At 30.6% G+C, this 12,757-nt stretch overlaps 1 protein-coding gene and 1 long non-coding RNA gene across 3 annotated transcripts in view; one reads left to right on the forward strand and one right to left on the reverse strand.

Annotated features, from left to right (window-relative positions):
* LOC114756355 (disease resistance-like protein DSC1) overlaps nucleotides 1-4,533 on the forward strand; it is a 48,074-nt gene extending 43,541 nt beyond the window's left edge. The window contains exons 5-6 of one of the 2 annotated variants that reach the window (XM_028945294.1): nucleotides 3,754-3,850; nucleotides 4,313-4,533. The gene's annotated coding sequence lies outside the window, so the exon portion shown is untranslated. The other variant, XM_028945297.1, reaches the window with a different exon arrangement.
* Nucleotides 4,534-8,651: 4,118 nt separating this feature from the next.
* Nucleotides 8,652-12,264, reverse strand: LOC114756381 (uncharacterized). The gene is made up of 3 exons (XR_003741446.1): nucleotides 11,956-12,264; nucleotides 9,506-9,566; nucleotides 8,652-8,971 (listed from the first exon to the last, which is right to left on the reverse strand). It is a non-coding gene; the product is annotated as an uncharacterized LOC114756381 (long non-coding RNA).
* Nucleotides 12,265-12,757: the final 493 nt, after the last annotated feature.

Here is a 12,757-nt window from a genome sequence, read left to right on the forward strand (position 1 = left end):
TAAAATTTTGAGAAAGTCGTTTACTCCAAAATGAATTTTATTTTTACTCTTTGTCACATCATCCTATCAAGTATCAATCCTGGTACATACATTTTTTTTGAATAAAAAGTATACTCATCATGCATGGAACGATTTTGCCTTCCTCTCTCCTCTCTCCTGCCACTGGAATCAAATGGAGTGCTCGCAAAATCGATGACTATGGAATAGTTTGAAAAAAAATACGGTGATGGCCATTTAGGAGAGAGAGAATGATCGATAGAGTTAAAATACAAAATATGGAGTAGAGCAAAAATGCAAAATAGACGAATCAAATACACACCCTGTTAATTCTTAATATAAAATATATTTATTTAATTTAAATAGATTAAAAAAATAAAAAAAATATTTAATTATAAATATGAGAAATAAGATAAATAAATATCTTACACTTAGGATCAAAATTCATCCTAGGACTAAGTCCTACATTTATGATGGGAGGAGTATATTATATCAAAAACTGTAAAAGTATTTTTTCCTAAATGTAAAACTTTTATTTATCTTAATTCTTATATTTATCATTTTTTCTAAATATAAGACCTTTATCTATTTTATTTCTCATGTTTATAATTTTTTCTAAATATAAGACCTTTATCTATCTTATCTCTTATATTTATATCTATCTTAATTATCATATTTATCATTTTTTCTAAATGTAAGACTTTTATTTATTTTATTTCTCATATTTATAATTTTTTTCCTAAATGTAAAACCTTTATCTATCTTATCTCTTATATTTATAAATTTTTTAAACTAAAATACTTTTACATTTTTTGATACAATCTATTCCTTCGTCCTAAATGTAGGACTTAGTCTAAGGGTGAATTTTGATCATAAATGTAAGACATTTATCTACTTTATTTTTCATATTTATAATCAAGTAATTTGTTTAGTTTTTTTAATCTATTTAAATTAAATAAATAAATCTTATATTAGGGATTGACGGAGTGTGTATTTGATTTGCCTATTTTGCTCTACTCCATATTTGGTATATTAACTCTATCAATCATTCTCTCTCTCCTAAATTGCCATCACCGTATTTTTTTCCAAAACTATTCCATACTCATTAATTTTTCGAGCATTCGATTTGATTCTAATGGCAGGAGAGAGGAGAGGGGAAGGCAAAATTGTTCCATGCTTGATGAAGTTTACTTTTTTATTCAAAAGAAATGTATGTGTCAAAGTTGATAGGATGACGTGACAAAAAGTAAAGATAAAATTTAACTCGTTCTTTATATAATTTTCACTTTACAGGATTTTGTTAATATTTTTTACTGTTTGCAGTATATCAGTAAAAAAAGCCTCTTCTTTAGGGAAGCAGAGACGCGGGCGAGGTAGCAAGGGAGAGGGAGAGGGCGAGCTGCACAAGGAGGCGACTGTTCATTCTCTTCTTCTCTGGACGAGGGGACGAGTTCAGCATACTGAGCCAGTGGATCGAGACCGACGGCGAGCACGCTGCTGTTCTTCCTTTCCTTCTCAGAGGAAGCTTGAGAGAGTAGCTGAAGAGGAGGGAGATCAGAGGCTGCTTTCCGACGAGAGCAGGGAGAGACTGCATTGTTTGGAGCTTTGGGGTCTTCTCATTCAGTTCGCATTCATTTCGTTTTCCATCATTCTATCGTTCAGTTCATTCATTCCACTGTTTATATTCTTCTTCCATTCCATTATGTCATTTTGTTTCGAATTTATTGTTGCCCAATTCAGATTGCTTAAAGCCATGTGCGACTAGTTCGATATACAACCCAGAGAAACTATGAAGTTGTTTGTGATCTAGAGAATATTCCCACTTTTAGTTATACTTAATTTTAACTCAGTTGAGTTAATTTTGGGTTTATTGTAACTTGCTCGGTCACCACTGAGCTTGTTTTGGAAATTTAGAATTGAACTTGACGAAGGGAATATTAAACAACAGACCATGAGATTACGTAATATGAAATTAGATTTGATCTAAGGACAGACATATACTTGGAGGCTCTATATAATCAAATTAGAGTAAAATTAGGTTAATTTGCTTCTCATAGGAGGGTATGCTAGGTTTAGTTATTGTAATACAACCTCCGGTCCTAATTATAAAACTCTATTTATAGTATACAAACAAGATCTTATAATTAAGACCAGATGTAGTATGTAATTCGACCACTAGCGAGAAGTGAGATTGTTATGTACTTCCTAAACTTGATCCTTTACTAAGAACTTTTGAAGGATTTTCTTAATATTATTTATGGGGGGGGGGAACTCCAGTTTAGATTATTTATTATTATTTTCATTAAAATGAAATATTTATTAATTGGATCAATTATTGAAAACAACCACTCGATTACTAGATGAGAATATTTTGGTAAAGAAATTTACAATTTTGACATATTTATAAAACCCAACTGACCTTAACTGCGTTTCTTAATTTTTAAAAACTAATTATTCTTCTCTTATAAAAAAAAGTGGAGGATGTGCAGAAAATTAAGAATGAAGAAGTATTAGAAATAGACAGAAACATAATCAAAACACCATAGGCTTTTTATTTTTCAGTTCTTCGGATAAAACTCCATTAACAAATGCTTCGAGATCCTCCTTTGCCCTCAGCCGTATCATCCACGAGCTCAGGATATATAATAATTCCATTAGCAGGGGCGGTTACTCCGTTTTTTGGGGGCCATATATAGGAGCAATGATCACCTCAAAACAAGCATTTTACTAAATGCTATATCCACTTACGCACGTATGTTTGAATTAATTGTGGGAAGAATAAATTTTGGATAAAATTTATTGGTAAAATAAATTGTCTTGAATTATGATTCATAAAATGATTATAAAACTGATTCACAACGATTATTTGAAACTTTTGTTAACAGCTTATGGCTAAATCAAAATTTAAACCCAATAATAGATTTTATCATTAAGACGGGTGCATAGATCATCTTCAACAGAAACAAAGTTTAGCTAGATATAATTTATTATCGTTGGCAAAAAAACTTATTATAAACTCAATCTAAACAGGTAAAAAGTCGTCACTAAAGTCTATTATATTACATATTGTTAAATAATAATACTATTATTAAATATTTATATTTAATTTTTTATTTGATTAAAATATTTATTTATAATATTCATTTTGTATAAAAAAATATAATTCATACAGTATTATTTGTTATATTTTTTATTTCTAATTATTTAAGCTATTATATTATTTATTTTAGTATTTATATTTATAATTATGTAATATGAAAATAATATATAAAATAATAATAAAATTTAATACTATAATTGTGCTTTAATGTTCTTCTGCATCTGTGATTGGCATAAAGAATGAGCATATTGAATGCAAATTAACCTGAGCTGGACTTGATCTTATGGTTTTATATTTGAATGAGGCTGAATGAAGTCAGATATGAAATATGCAGGGCAATACTATTGGTTCCAAATTTTAACAAATCAACCATTTTGGCTCGCAATGGTTTTGGTCTATTCAAGGTTGTACTATTCTATCTTCTTATTATGAAATAACTACCCTATACATTTATTCATTGTTTTTGTTTTGCTTTTTTGGTTGGACAGGTTGTTCGGTTATAGCACCTTGGTTGAGGTTTGTGCCCTTCTTCTTGCCTATACTTTTGTTGTGTATACACCAATAAAGGCCTCCTTCCTCTCTGCCATTAAGACAGTAACACTGTTTCCAATCATTTAAAAACTACATTTAATTAACCCCATTTGCCATGAACGCAGAATGAGCAATACCAAGCTTGGAAGATTCTAGCACTTATATCAAAGAGACTGGTGGAACCTTTGGATTTGTCATCACTTCCTAATATCTTGCTATCAGGTGCCTGCCATTATGACTACATATTTATTTTATTGAAAATTTGCATATCTCATTTTGCAACTGCCCCTTTAACAGTACATGTGCACTAACAAAATAAGTCAACCTCTTCATAATTTTTCTTGAGTATTAACTATGGACAACGTTTAAAACGCAAATGAAGTGAACTATATGTAACCATTGAAGTACCTGGAAAATGTGTGTTCCATCAATTTAGTATTTAGAAATCGATGAACATCATTTTACTCCAAACAGTTTTTAGGATCTTTCAATATATTTTCTTCCAGCAAGAATGGCACTGGTTATGATGTTTTAGTTTCTTGCTTTAGGTGACTAAAACTAATAATAATTAATTTTAATTATAACAGGTTATCACCTGTCAAAAAAGTTTTATGAACAGGTTGATTCTTTCACGTGGAAGTAGCTGAAACATCATTCTCGAATGCATTAGTTATTTCGTCACAGTGTGCTGGGACAACAAGTGGAGCCCATTTCTTTCAATTGCGCGTGGGATTTCCCTCCCCTGATGATGATCGTCCTCAAAATAATCCCTCCATGAATGTATTTACTGAACAATGTTTTTGGAAGCAAATGAATTAGCAGAGTCCCTGGAGCATGCGTGTTTTTCCATCATCAGCTAAGGCGTTTGTCTTCATAAATTAATGATCATCAATGTCTTGTCTCAATGGTTTATTTCGCCTTAAATTTTGGTCATATATGGCAAAATCATATTTATGGGTTTTCTAAGGGTATCAAGGGTAATTCACTCACCAAATTGAAACTTGCTCCTGTGGTCCTGTCATAGGACAGAGGGAGAAACATTTTCCCTCCCATTTATGAGACGCGTGTTGTTAAATTTTTATCATAAATGTATTACTTACCCTTCATTTTTGTCTAAATTTTTTTTTTGGAAAGTGTAGGTGTTAGATAATGGTAAAGTTTAATGGTTACTCTTTAGTCTTATTTATAAAAAAATCTTTTAGTATATTTTGCACAGATCAAGAAAAATATTAAATTGTATTGACTTTCTATTAAAATATAACAACTTTTCAACTTTATGTCTATTTAATATATACACCTTTCAAAAACAAAATAATCACCTACACTCTGATAAATGAATGACAAAATAATATATTCATTCTAAAAATTAAATGACATAACTTATAAATAGAAAAAAAAAACTTCTCTTTCTACCTTATAAATAAAACTGGATGAATAAATTTTAAGGTAAAGTTTATAAAGTTTAAGATTTTTTTGCAATTTTAGTGAAATATATTAAAGGTAACTTATAAATAACACGAGAATTATGAATCGGTAGAATCTTCAATTTCTAACTTCTGAGATCGTGTAGCGAATAAAGGTCTTGAACCAGTTAAGGGAAGACTGACATGCTTGGTTACATCTATAAATACAACATTTGTTGGCAATTTAGCATGGTACAGGAACGTGGATGCCTTAAATCCATCTCTAATTGAGAGAGCTTTTTGATTTTTGACCAATATGCCACATTGAATTTAGTTTGCTTCCACCTAATATTCCTGATTAGAATTTTCTTACCGAAGTTGCTGGATAAAATAAGAAATGAGTTAAGAGTGAAAAATACCTATAAAAATATATCAAAAGTTCATCCAATACTATGAACTTTTTTTGGTCTCAAATCTACTAATCTAATTTTAAAAAAACCCCAATAATGACGGTGCTATTAAAATGAACAAATGTTTGTTACTTTTACAGTGGGACTTAACGATATTTTTAATGAAAGTACTAAAATACTCTCAATTAGAACAAAAAAAGTTAAGGTTAAAAATTTTCTTGAACTTATACCAAAACTTTACTCAGCACCATATAATTTTTAATGAACTTACCAAATGGTAAGCATATTTAAACAAAATACATAATAGATTTTTCAACCTCCTCTATCTTCAAGCTCTACCAATCACAGCTCCCTTGCCCTAGAAGTACTTGCTTTTGATGTATGACATGGAAGAAAAAGGTGACTCTAAAGAATTCCAATAGTAACAAAATTCCTTCATGTAATCATATAAGATCACAAACAAACATGATACCAAGACTAGAGAGAACACCACCTTGCAACCAAATATAATCAATGATGCACCAACTTCATACACTTACATAGCCAGTCACTAACTATCATGCCTACATTCCAAAATAAATGGAAACTAGTACATATTGTCATGACGAATCATATCATGTAAAGGCAATTTACATGTTCTCATGCATAATAAGCATAATGGCACATTCAAGTATGCGGCAATCAATGCACAATCACAACAATGTTAAAGAGTTACTACCTTAGTTTCTTTGACCCATGAAATAGTTTACTTAAAAATTTCAAGTCAAAAATCCACTCTTAACTATTTTTCTTGAATTCTTCAAGAAAATAGCCCTTAATTTTGAAAATTAATCCTTAACACTTATAATGTGTTAGCTTCCTTATAATGGATTTAATATCTCAATTAACTGCTTTATTCCAAAAAATAATTATTCTAAAAATCGCAGCTCAAAAATAATCCTCTAACTATTTTTTCTCTAATTTCAAGAAAATAAGTCTTCTTAATTCCCTAAATTAGCTTTATAATTATTTAGACCATATTTTAAGGATTTTAATCTTAATAATTTCTCTAAAAAATTTTCTCCATCATGCTTTAATTAAATCCACAAAATTTAGGATATTACAAGAACTTAGGTGACTAGCCACCGAAGGTCGGAGGTTTGGCGACCGACGCTAAGGTGGTTGGCACTGGAGGTCAGAATTCCAGCTACCAGAGCTTGGGTGACAATTAATATTCTTTTAAAATAATATAAAAAGGAGGAGTATTATTGTATTTTCACTGTTAAATTTTGATTTCATTTTGGTTAAAGGGTGGATTGAAATTTTGAAATTCTTTAGGGTTTGACTGATATCAAGTTGCTACATGGGGTTTCATTGAAATTCTCTTCTTTTTTTTTTTTTGAAGTGCTTCCAAGGCATTCCAAGCACCCCTGTATTCCAAACATCCCTGTTTTGTTCACGTGAAGCCCTAGAACAATTCTATATAGATAGAGTTATTTTTATTTTAAATAATGTTTGTTAATTTACGCAATTTAAAAAATAAAAACATCATATTAAAAGAGTAAAATGTAACCATGTTTTATCAACGTTTAGTTGTACAGTCACAAGTTAAATTTATTGAGTTAACTTTTCCCCGGTTAGGTGAAATCGAGAATGTTAAGATTCAGTGATTGAAAATGCACTTTATAAAATTAAGAAGCTAAGTTGAAACTTGATGAAAATTTAGAGGACCAAACATATACAGTAGCCTCAAAAAAAATTAAGGGTTAAAAATACCCATAAAAATATACTAAAAGTTTATCCAATACCACAAACTTTCTTTATGTCCTAATATACCAATCAAAATTTAAAAGCAGATCAAAAATACCAACACTGTTAACATCTGTTTTTTAGCGGTGGGACCCACAATTTTTATATGAAAATATCAGAATACCACTAATAAAAAAAAATTAAGGGTAAAAAATACCCATGAACTTGTACTAAAATTTTACCAAACGCTGTAATTTTTAATTAAAGTATTAAAATATTCCAATATTGAAGGGCATAGCATTAGAGTGTGTTAGAAATTATTAATTATAACAAATTTTTATATCACAATCTTTACAATTAAAAAAGATTATTAATATTTCTTAATAAAAATTTTTCTTGATCAACAAATTTGTGTTTTTTTAATTGTTATCATATTCATTGTTATGGCTCAAAATATTTTAATAACATAAATATTATACATAATGACTAAATATATTTTTTGTAACTTATCATGTTTTATATTTTAATATCATTACTACTTATGTCGGAGTGTTTTAATTCTAAAAAATTGTTAAATAAAGTTAACAAAATAAATATTTACATTTTAATCCTTTGATTAATATTCATTTGATATTTTCATATTTTCAATTCAATTTTAAAAAAATTAATTAATTCTAGAAAAAAAATTATATAAAGATGCTTTAAAATTTGATTGATATAAAAAGAATACAAATCCATCTTGTTATAAGAAGGAGGATTTTTTTCTTGAAAAGCAAATGAGCCAAGAACACCATTAATAGATTGAAGAGTGATGGTAGTTTCTTTTTTGTTTTTTTTTTTAGGGACAATATTTTGATACCTTCATTGAAAATAATATATTCTACTATTAAAAGTGGCTTTAAATTCTCTCAAAGAATGAAATATAAACATAAAAAAAATCAAATTAATTGTTAAATTTGATAACATAGACTGAAAGATAAACACAACTCTATATGTCGTTGATACAAACAACTTATTTTCAAAATATATCTATAATATCTATTAAAAGAAAAAATTGGGGATATAAAAAACTTTTACAGCACACTCCTCTATACACCTTGATATGAGCAAATTTATTAATTATGGCTGAAGACTTACAACCAAACTTTTTATTGAACTTTGAATCATGACTTATCATTTTATTTTCTTCAAGATTTATGCTATAAAAATAAGAACTAGATTCATTCTTGGAAAAATCGCTAAAAAGAACCATCAAAATTGAATTATTACATACAAAGACCCATTCACAAAAATTGTTGTTAAAACCCGTACTATTATTGTCAAAAACCATACTAATGTTATAAGGAGTCCCTATTTATAATTTTTCTATTTCGGAAGCTTTTTTTTTGCGATTTTCCCTTTATTCTTCAGGTACCTGATAACAACTTTTATTTATCAGAGCTGTAAAGATGTTATTTTTAAAAACTGTACTTTTCTATTCCAACTCTAATAAATCATGCTTTGTAAATTCTAATTCTTTCATGCCCCAGATATATTATCAATATATACATAAATACATACACACTAACTCCCCATCTATGCTAAACTACCCCCTATCACTCATCTTTATGTAGGAAACCCTATAAGTGAAATCTACGTAACTTCTCAAAAGGAAGTATAAACATCACATATCACAAAGAAAAGAGGAAACATTACATCGAATGTATTCAAGATTAATCAATTAACTAAGCACTAAGTTCTTCTCTCCTTCAACCTTAGCTATGCTTCCACCAACTCCTCTTTCCTCTTGGATGAATTGGGCCCTATGGTTAAATAGAAAGGAGGGGTAAGACTCAAAAAATCTCAGTAGTAATCATATTTCATATATTATACGTGGTAAAAAACTAAGCATGCAAGGCAAGCCATAGAGAATAACACCTTACAAAATAACTGAACTGAACTGAATGACTAATTGAGACATATTTGCTGTCATTTAATTGAAACTCATATAACTGCTATGTATAACTAAATAACTGGGCAGCTGCATAACTAACTAACTGAACTGTAGAACTGTATAACTAAGCAGTTGCTAACAAATCATCTAAACTGCATAACTGAATAACTGAGTAATTTGTACAGCTACTAACTGATTAATTGCATAACTGTGATTAACTGAAAAACTGTGCAGCTATTATCTAATTAACTATTAAATACATATATAATAAACAGTGAAATGCATACACGACCATGGCAATAACTAGTAAGGCAATTTACATGTTCTCATGCTTAACTATAGCATTATGACACAAACAGACATACCACCAAAACAAAACATACAAAATAATGATTAAAGCTACCTTTCTTGCCGGGTACCTTGGTTTGAGTTTCTTCTTAGTAAACCGAGCCACCAATTAAAACCTAACAGTGCATGTATATATATAAGTTAAGTCAAAACTGGGGTTATGGCTAACCCATATATAACTAAATCTCTCTATAAACCCCCTCTCGGGCCAACTCTCTTTAAGGGGATAAGTCATCTTGGGTAAAATTTTATCTTTATAAGTCTAAGGGTCTATAAAGTCTCTCCTTTACTTTTGTTGCTCTTAACTTCTTAATCCACTATAATTTAGTTTAGGGAAAAGATTTAACTTAGTTACCAAATCTTCATGTTTCTAGGATTATGATTAGCAAGAAAAACAAACGTACATCATCATTCAATGTCTTTGATTATGAATAGCTATACAAAACATTAACTTGACATTTAGAGATATTTAAAAGGAATTTCAAATTAGTTCCTCAGGTCTAGCTCACTCTTATACATTTCACAAACATGGATGGTTTCATCAAGTATGTCAGTTTCCTTTCTTATCTGTTTCGAACATTCAATCTCACTCACACAGCTGAGAATAACAGTTTAACATCTAAACATATAATTCAGCAACATTCACAATAACTTTCAACTTTTAAAAACATTATCCAAATCACTAGCAATGCACAAAACCTCTATAACATTTCAAACAGCACCACTTAATCAAGCCCAAACTTTCGACTATACTTGAGCATCTGTTTAACACTATGTATAGCAACTTTATATTTGTAAATACCAAACAGCAACTTCTATTAGATCTTCAGCTCCAAGCCTTTTATTCTATCCATTATATTAAGCCTTTAATAATTCACACATTGTCATTCTTAATGAAACAGTGGCTATTTTATGTCCTTAGTCTTTAAATTACAGGACATGAGATTGTAATAGTAAAATAATCAATTCTCACGCAGCAACCATGACTACTCTTAATAGAATTGAGAATTCCTAACTTTCAGCTGTCACTCTAACCATTATAAACAGTGGGTAGCATTCAACATTGGTAACAGCTACAACAAGTTTATATCAATTTCCAACATTCAAATTTAATGAGCATGTATCGGCACATCCATTATATTACATTCATACAACTCTATAATCATCCCATTCAAGTACATCGCACATTTCTCATTCATGAAGTATTTTCCAGATTATTCTGCAAATTTTCCAGATTTAATATCATCCCTCAAATTGCCAATTGCTCATATACTTTGGTTTTAGGTTCTTTCTTGGGCAGCTCCCATTTTAATACCTTCAAACACATAAAGCTGTCATTATCCTATACCAGCAACATATTTAACAATCTAATTACTCAGCTAATATTTTAGGCATTATATAGAAATTTAATACCATTTTTCTTGCTTCAATTACAAACTAAAAACATTAAAATGGAATGGTTCAAATGTCCACACATATAATAATCCAATTTGAAACATGAATCAGAAAAATTCACATCAATAGCATTCTCAACATATTTCAGCTTCCAAAACAGCATTTAACAAGTTTAAATCAATTTTCAGCATCCATCTCATCCAGCAACAATAATATAACACGCAATATATATATATATATATATATATATATAGATATAGATATAGCTTAGCTATTCAAGCCTCAATAATTCAGTTTGGCCTCATGACAGCATCCTTCTTAAATCTGAATTATCATCCTCATTTACTAGCTATCATCACTTTTACTTAGCTTGATTATCATCCAACAGTCTCACGGCTTCCATTAAGAAATCTAGCAGCATTTTAATAGTCTAAACTCTAAACTACTGTTACAGTATCAATGATGGCAGCATTTGAAGGTTATATAAAAATATTCCAGCTTCACATATTCAGATGACACACCCATACACATATTCTTAGCAACTAAAGAAATTTCTCCCTTTTCTTTTCTTTTAGTTAGCTTGACCAAAGTTCGAAGTAAAAGAATAACTCAATGGCACGGACACACATCCAGCTCCATGTGTTTAATGTCATTTATACATAGTATTCAAGTGTTTAATGTCATTAATCAAATGCCCAAACGACTTCCCTTTCCATCTTATTCTGGAACCCGTTGCTACACCCACCAAAACAAAAGAGAAGGAGTACGGAAATCACTTTCAACATGACCAATCGCATAACATTCATATATATATGAATAAACTATTCAAGATTTATTTCCGACGAATAGCCCAAATTTCAAACAGTAACTACTCTTAGTTTAATCAAATATCCTATCTATTATCTTGCTTCAGTTTCAAACGTCTCTCCCCCTTAAATCAGACCCAAACGAAGAGGCAGAGGGTAGAGTGAAATCCAGAAGTTCACTTGGGTTCAGGGATCTCACTCACTCAATAAGTCTTCCTCCCTCACCCCTTAGGTTTCACCTTCTTCGATCCCTCAAATGCCATGATCCCAGAAAATGAAAACGGGGAAGAATCAAAGCATTTACCATGGTTCAAAGATCAGATTGCATGTGGAAAATCCTCCCTCCTTCCTCTTCTTCTTTCCCTTCGACTTGCTCCTCGGGTTCCCTCGGTTTCCTTCTCTCTCTCTCTCTCTATCCATTCATCTTCGCTGTATTTATAATTCCTCCTTGGCTTCTTTGAGAAGCACCGTGTCAGCGAAGGAGATGAGGATCTTGCCACTCAAGAACAAAATGTGGCGTATTGAGGAAGATGAGAAGCAGGGACGAAGAGGTGGCTGAAGATGGGAGAGGGACTGGAAACGTGCCCACAAAAAGGAGTTTGAAGCTGAAGCAGAGGGCATGTGGAGATGAGGATATGTTTAAAAGTCTACTTTGCCCTTCTCTTATAATTTTAATTTCAACTCTACCGTCTTCGGAAATTTACTCTAGTCTCGAATGGGCTTTTTTTACGTATACACTATTAGGGCTGCACATGGATAGGGCTGGGTAGGGCAGGGCAGGACCCTTGCCCGATGCCCAGTCCGAAAAATGAACGGGCTGAAAAATGCAGCCCATTGCCCGGCCCTGCCCATGAAAAGCCCTAATAAGTTTGGGCAGGGCAAATGCGGGCTGGGCAGGACGGGCTTCCATGCCCAGAAAATCAATATACTATATTATTTAACTAGTTATTTATGTTCTTCTAGATAATAAAATGTAATTTTATATTAAAATGGTAACTTGACTTTAATTTAGTTATTAGCAATTGATATATTATGAAACAACATTTTATAGTTGCTAAGAGGAGTAAACTATGAAAAACAAAAATTTTATTAGTATACTTTATTAA

Source organism: Neltuma alba, unplaced genomic scaffold, assembly GCF_004799145.2.
Source record: "Neltuma alba isolate B1F8T4 unplaced genomic scaffold, ASM479914v2 tig00010389_pilon, whole genome shotgun sequence".
Taxonomy (NCBI): domain Eukaryota; kingdom Viridiplantae; phylum Streptophyta; class Magnoliopsida; order Fabales; family Fabaceae; genus Neltuma; species Neltuma alba.